Consider the following 9,435-nt stretch of genomic DNA (forward strand, 5'->3'; position numbering starts at 1 on the left):
CCTGCCCTGTCACACTCTCTTCTGGCCCTGTAGTGGCCTCACCATAACCTGGCCCTGTTCCTAGTCCCACCCCAGCTATTACATTGCCCTGCTTTTGGCTATGCCTTGTAATATTCTAGTCCTGCCCTTCCTCGGCCCTGGTCCCATCCTGGCCTTGCACTGCCCTGTCCCTGCTTTTACTTTGTCCTGGTTCTGACTTGGTCCAGCCCCTGCTCTGGACCCATGCTGTTCCTGGCTAGGCCTGACTAGGCACTGAATTACCCACTACCCTGTGCTACACTGCTCACATATAGGGCCCTGCTCTGGCTCTGGTTCTGTGCTGGCCCTGACTTGCCCATGGTCCTGGTTCTGACTTGGTCCAGCCCCTGCTCTGGACCCACCCTGTTCCTGCCTTCTCCTTGGCTCTGCATTTACTCTGTCTCTGTCCCTGTCCCTGGCCCGGCCTTGGCCTTGGCCCTGGCCCAGACCCTGGCCCTGTGTTCCTCCTGGCCTGGCTCTGACCAGGTGCTATTTTAGTCCTGTCCTGGCTCTGACCTCACCCTGGTCCTGGCCTTGCCCCTTTTACCTGGCCCTGATCTACCTTGGTCTTCACCCTGACCCTAGCCCAGACCTCGCTTGCTGTGTTGCCGGGCTGCAGTGCAATGGTGAGATCTCAGCCCACTGCAGTCTCCACTTCCCGGGTTCAAGTGGTTCTCCTGCTTCAGCCACATGAGCAGCTAGCACCATGGCCAGCTAATTTTGTATTTTTTGTAGAGATGGGATTTCACCACATTGGCCAGGATGGTCTTGATCTCCTAACGTCGAGATCCACCTGCCTTGGCCTCCCAAGTTTCTGGGATTACAGGCATGAGCCCCTATGCCCGATATAAATTTTCATTTTTTGTAAAGATGGGGACTTCCTATGTCACCCAGTCTGGTCTAAAACTCCTAGGCTCAAACAAACTTCCAGCCTTGGCCTCCCAAAGTGCTGGAATTACAAATGTGAGCCAAGCACCTAGCCTGTTTTGTGTTATTGTTGTCGTTTTAAATAAACCAGTTTGGCTGGGCATGGTGGCTCACTCCTGTAATCCCAGCACTTTGGGAGGCCGAGGTAGGCAGATCAAGAGGTCAGCAGATCCAGACCGTCTTAGCCAACATGGTGAAACCCCATCTCTACTAAAAACACAAAACAATTATCTGGGCGTGGTGATGCGTGCCTGTAGTCCCAGTTACTCAGAAGGCTGAGCCAGGAGAACCACTTGTACCCAGCAGGTGAAGGCTGCAGTGAGCTGAGATCACAAGACTATGTCTGAAAAAATAAAACAAAATAAAATAAACCAGATTTACTGAGGTATCATTCACATACAATCTACCCATTTATTTATTTTTATTTTTTGAAATAAAGTTTTACTCGTCACCCAGGCTGGAGTGCACCAGTGTGATCTCAGCTCACTGCAGCCTTGGCCTCCTAGGTTCAAGTGATTTTCCTGCCTCAGCCTCCCAGGTTCAAGAGATTTTCCTGTCTCTGGCTCCCATGTAGGGGGAATTACAGATGCCTGCCATCCCACCTGGCTAAATACTGTATTCTTAGTAGAAACAGGGTTTCACCATGTTGGCCAGTGCTGGATTACAGATGTGAGCCACTATGCCCCACCCAATTTACTTACTTAGTTTACACTTTAGTGTACAACCATAACCACAACCATCCTGACTACACAGGGGTAGGAGGAGACTACAGAGAAGCAAGGCTTGGCGGCAAAATTGAGGCACAGGCCAGGGGACTGGCTCCCCAAGACTCACCCATGAAGTTACGCTTACTGGTGGCATCCACGTTGTTGAGAGTGATGGTCCCAATGGAGTTCTGGATGGTGGGAAGAAGCAGGGCTGGGCTGGAGCACAGGGAGTGGCCTCCTCTCGCCCAACCAGGCTGCCCAGCCCCCTCCTCCTGGAAAGAGGATCACGGCAGGCAGGATGGGAACTGGGGTGAGGCATCTTTTGCATAGTCCTAGGAGGAAGGCAGGAGCCCTGAGTCTCTCGGTACCAGGCACCCATACCATGGAAGACCTCAGTGCCTGTGGGCAATAAATGAAGGTTTCACCAGGAGCCATAGGCCCCTGCCTTCTGGTCTCAGGTGTGGCTTTGTGTCCTGGTGGGTGCTGAGGGTGACTTCCCCTAGGGAGGAGGGAAAGGGCATCTCACCTGCTCAGAGCAGCTCTTGATCCACAACCAAGGGGATTTCCCGAAATTACCCCACTGCAGGGACACGGATTCGTGGTGACCAGGGCTCCTCACAGGCAGACCACCCCTCCCCCCCACAAACACCCCCAACAGAACCAAGTTCTGGTTGCCAGGGCAACCACCTGGAGCTCAGCACCTTCCCTGGCCCAATCAAACTGGGTGCACACTTATCCCCAAGTGTCCTCAGAACACTTATCCCCAAGCACTGAGTCGCCTTGGGTGCAGGACCCTGGTCTCCTGACAAATGTCCCCATATGTCATGCTGAGGGCAGCGGGCTGGGCTGGCCAAGACACTCACTGGAGAGCTCTGGCCCTGCTCAGAAACATTCGCTGGCTTGGACATCCCCATCTTACTGAGAGCTGGGATTCCATGCAAGGTACCCCTCTGAGCAGACAACCTGACTTTCTGTCCCATTCTGCCCTTCCCAGCTCATCTGTCAATCCCTAAGGCTATGTAGCAGCTACCCCCATCAGGCCCTCAGAGCACTGGAGCCTCACCCACCTCCCCAGGGACAGGACACTGATCCACTTCCACACCTCCAGCAGCTGCTCAGAGTCTCGGGTCAGTGCCATGGTGTGGCTGTGGAAAGCCAGGGGTCGGAGGGTCAGGGCAGCCGGGGTCTTCCTCTCCAGTATGGCCACTGCACCTCACTCAACTCACCTCAGAATCCAGTGGCTCCAGTGGAGGGGCTTGGCCCTCTGCAGGTGGCTGTACCCTGGGAAGAGGACATCACGTTCCCTGTGGGAAAGGAGGAGCAGAGGCTTGGGTGGAGGCTAGGGCAAGGTCTGCTGGTGACACTGGAACCCTGAAGGCCTGGGTCACCCCTGAAAGAAGTGTTGTCCTGCAGCACTGCACCTGAATGAGGGATCCAGGATCTCCCAGGGAAAAATTGCTCTCAAGGGAAAAAGAGGCCAGAAGTGTGGCCGTGTGAACCATGCACGGGGCCTGAGCTGTGGGGCTCCTGGGGTCAGGCTTTGCCAGGAACACCCAAAGCCTGAGCTTCTGTCACTCAGCATCTCTGAGTGGGAGCCAGAAAAGGGGAGGCGGCCAGTGTCAGGTATGACTGGGCCATGGGAGGTTTCGTTTGCAGACCCAGGAAATAGCTGGGGCTCATAAAGAGCCGCTCCAAGCAGGTGCAACACCCTACCCCTCATTCAAGTCACCATTTTTGTATTTTTAGTAGAGGCAGTCTTTCACCATGTTGGCCAGGCTGGTCTCGAACTCCTGACCTCAAGTGATCCACCCGCCTCTGCCTCCCAAAGTGCTGGAATTATACACATGAGCCACTTCACCCAGCCTTTTTTTCGTTTTAAATAAACCAGCTTTGCTGAGGTATCATTCATATATAATTCACCCATTTAAAGCTTACACTCTAGTGTACAACCATCACCAGTTTAAGAACATTTTCACCATCCCCTAAACAAACTCCATACTCAAGGCCAGGTACGGCAGCTCAAGCCTGTAATGCCAGTTCTCTGGGAGGCCAAGAGGGAAGGATCACTTGACACTGGGAGTTTAACCAGACGGAGCCACATAGGGAGAACCCGTTTCCACAAAATATTTTAAAAATTCACAGGGTGTGGTACACACCTGTGGTCCAATCTACTCAGAAAGCTGAGGTGGAAGGATCATTTGAATCCAGGAGTTTGAGGCTGCAGTGAGCTATGATCGAGCCACTGCTCTCCAGCCTAAGTGACAGAGCAAGAAATCGTCTCTGAAGACAACTTAAAAAATTAAAAATGTGGCCGGGTGCGGTGGCTCACACCTGTAATCTCAGCACTTAGGGAGACCAAAGTGGGCGGACCACAAGATTAGGAGATTGAGAACACCTTGGAAAACAGGGTGAAACCCTGTTCTCTACTAAAAAGCACAAAAATTATCTAGGCCTGGCATGAAGCTGTAGCCCCAGCTATTCTGGAGGCTTAGGCAGGAAATCACTTGAATCCAGGAAGCAGAGGTTGCAGTGAGCTGAGTGCCACTGCACTTCAGCCTGGGCGACAAGAACAAAACTCTGTCTCAAAAACAAAGTTGAAAATTTGAAATTTAGGCCAGGCACAGTGGCTTACACCTGTAATCCCAGCACTTTGACAGGCCAAGGTGGGCAGATCACCTCAGCTCAGGAGTTTGAGAGACCAGCCTGGCCAACATGGCAAAACCCATCTCTACTGGAAAAAAATACAACAGTTAGCTGCATGTGGTGGCACTCACCTGTAATCTCAGCTACCTGGGAGGTGGAGGCACGAAAATCACTTGAGCCCAGATGGTGGAGCTTGCAGGTAGGAGAGATCGCACCACTGTACTTTAGACTAGGCAATAGAGCGAGACCCTGTCTCACAAAAAAAAAAAAAAAAAAAGAAACCCTGAACTCAGTCGCAGACATGCTCAGTAGCAGACACTTCCTCCTAGAAGCCCCACCCCACCTCCTGGGTGACAATTTATGTGCCCTTGTTTCCCCCCAGGTCTGAGAAACAGGGGTCACAGGGAGTTGAGGAAGAGGAGGGGTCTCTGACAACACATGGTGACTCCTCAGCAGCTCTCCATCCAGGTCTGCAAGGAACAAATCCAAACCCAAAGACACCAGGTCCCAGAAGCCAAAGCCTGGGATGAGGCCAGCAGGAGGCAGCCTTTGGCTCTTTCACCAGATGGGCTGGGTGGGGACAGGGAATATGGGATGGGAGACCAAGGCACAGACAGGGTGGGGAGAGAGACTGGCTGCTCCAGGCACAGCCAAGAGAGTGCTTTGGCTTTCTTCCCACAAATCCACAAAGGGTGAGTTTTCTTTTTACTTTTTATTTTTTGAGACGCAATCTCAATCTGTCTCTTAGGCTGAAGTGCAGTGATGCAATGTCAGCTCACTGCAACCTCCTCCTTTCAGGTTCAAGTGATTCTCCAGCCTCAGCCTCCCACGCAGCTGTGATTCCAGGTGCACACCACCATGTCCAGCTAATTTTTGTATTTTTAGTAACGACAGGGTTTCACCATGTTGGCCAGGCTGGTCTTGAACTCCTGAGCTCTGGTGATCCTCCCACTTCTGCCTTCCAAAATGCTGGGATTACAGTTGTGAGCCACCACACCAGGCCCCACGAAGGGTGAGTCTTCCCTGACTGCTGGGCTAAATTGGCATGGACTCGAGTATTGGGGCCTGCAGGAAATGCCCCACTCCTGGCTGCTCTGCCTTGATCCTAGAGTTCTGGGATGTCCCTGTCCCCTAGGGCCCGGCACCCCCACCCTGTTCAGCCCTGCCACCTAGATCTGCTGTTAAGGCTGCCATCACACCTGTCTCTGGCCTGTGGCTGTCCCTGGGGAACTCACACCTCTGTCCATTCCACCATGGTCCTGATGAGCTCCTAGAAGAGACCCAAGAGCATGGAGCAGGTTTGCAGCATCTACAGCCTGAGGTCCGTAAACACCTGTGTGAGGAGGTGGTGGTGCTCAGGGAGGCCAACTTGCTGCTTCCCTAGGTAGCCAGGACCCTGCTGAGCTCTAACTGCCCTCTGGGCTCCCCAAGGTTGGGACAGCATGGAGCAGCAGGCTGCAGGAACTAGACGCCCCTGATCATTCCTGCTGTGTCCTGTGTGCAGTTTGCCTGCGGTTTTGCCAATAAGCTGAACTCCTGGAGATGAAGGGAGGCGCAGGGTCACAGTTTACATGCCCACAGGGGTCAACCCTTTGGGCATATAGACTGTGCCAACATTAGCCCTGTCCACCTCCCTCCCTACCCCAGGGCTCTGGGTCCTGCCCAAATCCCTCGCCATTTCTGCTGAGACCTTTTTTTTTTTAAAAACAGTTTTTTGTAGCTATAGAATCTCACTGTATTGCCCAAGCTGGTCTCAAACTCTTGGCCTCAAGTGAAACTCCCACCTCAGCCTCCCAAAGTGCTAGGATTATAGGCATGAGCCGCTGCTTCTGGCCCATGTCCTGAGGTCTCCGCTGCTGTCTGCCAATGGCAAAGTCAACAAAATGATGATGCTAATGCTCAAAGTGGCCCAGGGCCAGGTGGAGAAGGGTGTCCAGGGAAGAGATGGGGCTGCAGGGGTCTTACCTTCAGGTGGCGCTCATTGGCTGTCCTCATCATTGGGGTTGAGTCTGAAGGTACTCTGGGCCCACACCTTAGTCACCTATAGTGGGGTGGCGGCAACGCTGGGGGTCAGGTGAACAGGTATCAGCAGCCAGGAGAGCCCCTGCCCTGGTCCCACCCTATCCCTCATGGCTGACTGTCACTGTCCAGTAGCTAAGTCCTGGAAGCCCACCCTGGGAGGGGGCATCTTGGGCCCAGCACACCTTCACCCATGAGCCACGGGGGACACAGGGTCATTAAAGGATGGAGAGAGATGGTCATCAAGGCATACAGTTAAGCAGGATTAGGATATATAATTAGTTCAATGTGAAACCACAGACAGATAACACTGCTATTTGCTCAGCCTGGGGGCACATGAAGGGGCCTCAGGTGGAGCTTGGGCCACGGGAGTGCCTCCTAAGCTGCCTGTTCCTTGAGCATGATGTGTACCAAGGGGAGATGGAGTGAGGGCAGCGCTGTGGGGAAGGGACAGGATTGCCAACCTGAGCTGTGTGACCTTAGACCAGACCCCTCTTCTCCAAGTGAGGCCAGCCAAACAGGTGATTTTGGAAGCCAGTGCCTGACAGCCTGGATTTTAGCTTCATGGGTGGATGGGAACCTGTGAGGGTTTAGAGATGCTGGGAGAACCTTTTCCTGGGAGAGTTTTCCAAACAGAGCCACCCTGGGCCCGACTGAGAAAGGATCCTACCGGAAGCCTTTACCACTGTCTTTCTCCATGCCAGTCATGATGGTGTCATGAACGTAGGTGGTGGGTGTCGTGTACAGAAGCACAGACCGCTGCAGTCCTGCCAAGTTGAAGAAGTCAAAGTCTGTGTTCTGGACAAAGTAACCCTTGGGATATCTAGGGTGGGAGAATTGTGGTTCGCTGGGTCCTTGCCCTGGGTCCTTTGGCCTCAGCTGGAATGTCTCCACAGCCTCCCCAGATCCAGGGCCTCCAATCTTCAAAGGCCACCCTATCCCTAGCAGGAAGACCACAGGGTGGAGCGGGAAGGTGGGTACAGGCAGTGGAGGCAGGATGGTATCCACTTGGATGTGTCGGTCATGTAGCAGATGGTCCCTGGTGGTAGGGGGAAGGGGGTGAGTGTGTTGTTGATGGTGATAGTGACATGGAGGTGGGAGGGCAGGGTCCCCACCTGGACCAGGCTGCTGATGTTGGCCTTGAAGGGGAGGTAACCCTCCTCATGCTCTAGCACATCGACCCCGTTCACCCACTGCAGACACGGAGATATGGGGATGGGGTGGCAGGTCAGGGCATGAGGAGAGGCCCTGCTATGGGGCACTCACTCACATAACCTGCAGCATAGGGCTCAGAGGCCTGCCAGCCACATGGGAAGAATAGCCTCCCAACAGGGTAGATCAGACCACCTATCCCTGTACACAGGGCACAGCCCCCAGGACAGGGTAAGGCAGGGCCCCCCACCATCCCACCCCAGGAAGACAAGTTGTGGCTGGCAACCAGAGGTCCTATATTGTTCAGCAACAATGCCCACCCACCTGCCCTACCTGCTCCTGGCCGCACTGACCATGATGGCATAGGAGTGGGCACTGCCAATCCTCAGCACCCCTCTTGTGCACAGGTCCTGAGTCCACCGCTCCAGCAGGGTCAACTCCAGTTCACACCACACCCAGCCCACAGAATGCCACAGCCGCCAATCCTAGTCGATGTCGTTGAAGGTGGAGGGAACCAGCATGTCCAGGGTGGGGCCCGTCTGCAGAGAGAAGGGCCGGGCTCAGCTCGTAGACCCCCAAAGGGATCCGAAACCAGCGTGCTTCTCAGTTGTGCCCCCAGGCCTAGCACAAGCCCTGACACATAGCAGGACTCTTGGCGGAACAGACAGATAATTTGCAAGTGACAGGTCAACTGCCAGGGCGGTTTGTGCACCTGGGCCAGTGGGGCCAGGAATTCCTCCTCGGAGTGGATGGGGCCCAGTATCTCCCAAGACAGGGCTGAGCCCAGGGCCACATCCCAGCCCCAGGCAAGAAGATTCAGACTTATGACTAAGAGGCAGATGACCCACTGCCTGGCAGGGAGGAAGGCTGGTTGGGGGATGGGGGGGGCTTTGCTTAGCACACTGTGAGTGAGGCTCATGCTGGCACCCAGCCCTCTCCTTTCTTCCTCCTATACTGAATGCCACAAAGTCAGAGAAAGAAGATGCAGAGAAGGCAAAAGGAGCCCAGACATCAGCCCCACATCTCTTCTGACCATGTCCAAGTCAGAAGGGGAACAGGGGTGGCATCCTTAACCCGATATCATGTCCTGTCTCTATCTGAAACTTGGAAACCAAGGTACTCTCCTGCCTCAGTACAGCTGACCTCAGGATGTCTAAACTGTCTCCTCCTCTCGGATCCCCAGACCCAGCTCTGTGCAGTGCATGTCACTCTGGTCAGCTGAATGTTTGAGTGTCTCATACCTGTAATCAGTGCTTTGGGAGATCACTGTAAGAGGTAAGAGGATGGCTTGAGGCCAAGAGTTCGGGACCAGCCTGGGCAACGTAGTGAGACCCTATATCCTTAAAAGAAAAAAAAAAAAAAGTTTTTTTCTTTTTTCGTGTGTGTGTGGTTTGTTTTTAATTAGCCAGGCATGGGGGACCCAGCTAACTTGCAAAGCTTGCTAGAAGACAGCTTGGGCTCTGAAGATAGGATTGCACCACTGCACCTCAGCCTGGGTGACATGGCCAAACCCAGTCTCAAAAAAATTGTTAAATATTAAAAATAAACATTAAAAAGAAGGACACTGCCTGGGCTCAGTTTTTGCCTCCAAAGGGGGCTCGGCAGGGGCACTTCCTCCCCCTCCTGCCTTCTCTGACCCGGCCCTCCCACATCTCCCTGTCCCCCAAACCCATGCCTCAAAGCCCCTTGACCCTCCTCCAGGCCCCCAACTCCGGGGCGCCCAGAGGAAGGAGGCTGCAGGGGGCCTGGACTCCCCCACTCCCTTCGCCAGGCTTCCGGGCACCTCCCGGCTCTGCCCCGAGCCCTGACCTCCACAGCAGCTGCGGCTACCACTGCTCCTGAAGTCCCGGCGCCCGTGGTCGGGAATGTCGGCGTGGAAGCTCCCGAGGCTGTCTAGCGACTTGTGCTCCTGGACGGGCTCTCCCGGGGGTACGGCATCCCGCCTGGAAGCGCCCGCCCGGCGGTACGG

The 9,435-nt window shown here is 54.4% G+C and overlaps 1 pseudogene; it reads right to left on the minus strand.

The window, feature by feature from the left end:
* Positions 1 to 1,658: 1,658 nt before the first annotated feature.
* Positions 1,659 to 9,404, minus strand: LOC116546231 (annotated as a pseudogene).
* Positions 9,405 to 9,435: the final 31 nt, after the last annotated feature.

This window comes from Sapajus apella, unplaced genomic scaffold (assembly GCF_009761245.1).
Source record: "Sapajus apella isolate SASKATOON/1434 unplaced genomic scaffold, GSC_monkey_1.0 scaffold695, whole genome shotgun sequence".
NCBI classification, from domain to species: domain Eukaryota; kingdom Metazoa; phylum Chordata; class Mammalia; order Primates; family Cebidae; genus Sapajus; species Sapajus apella.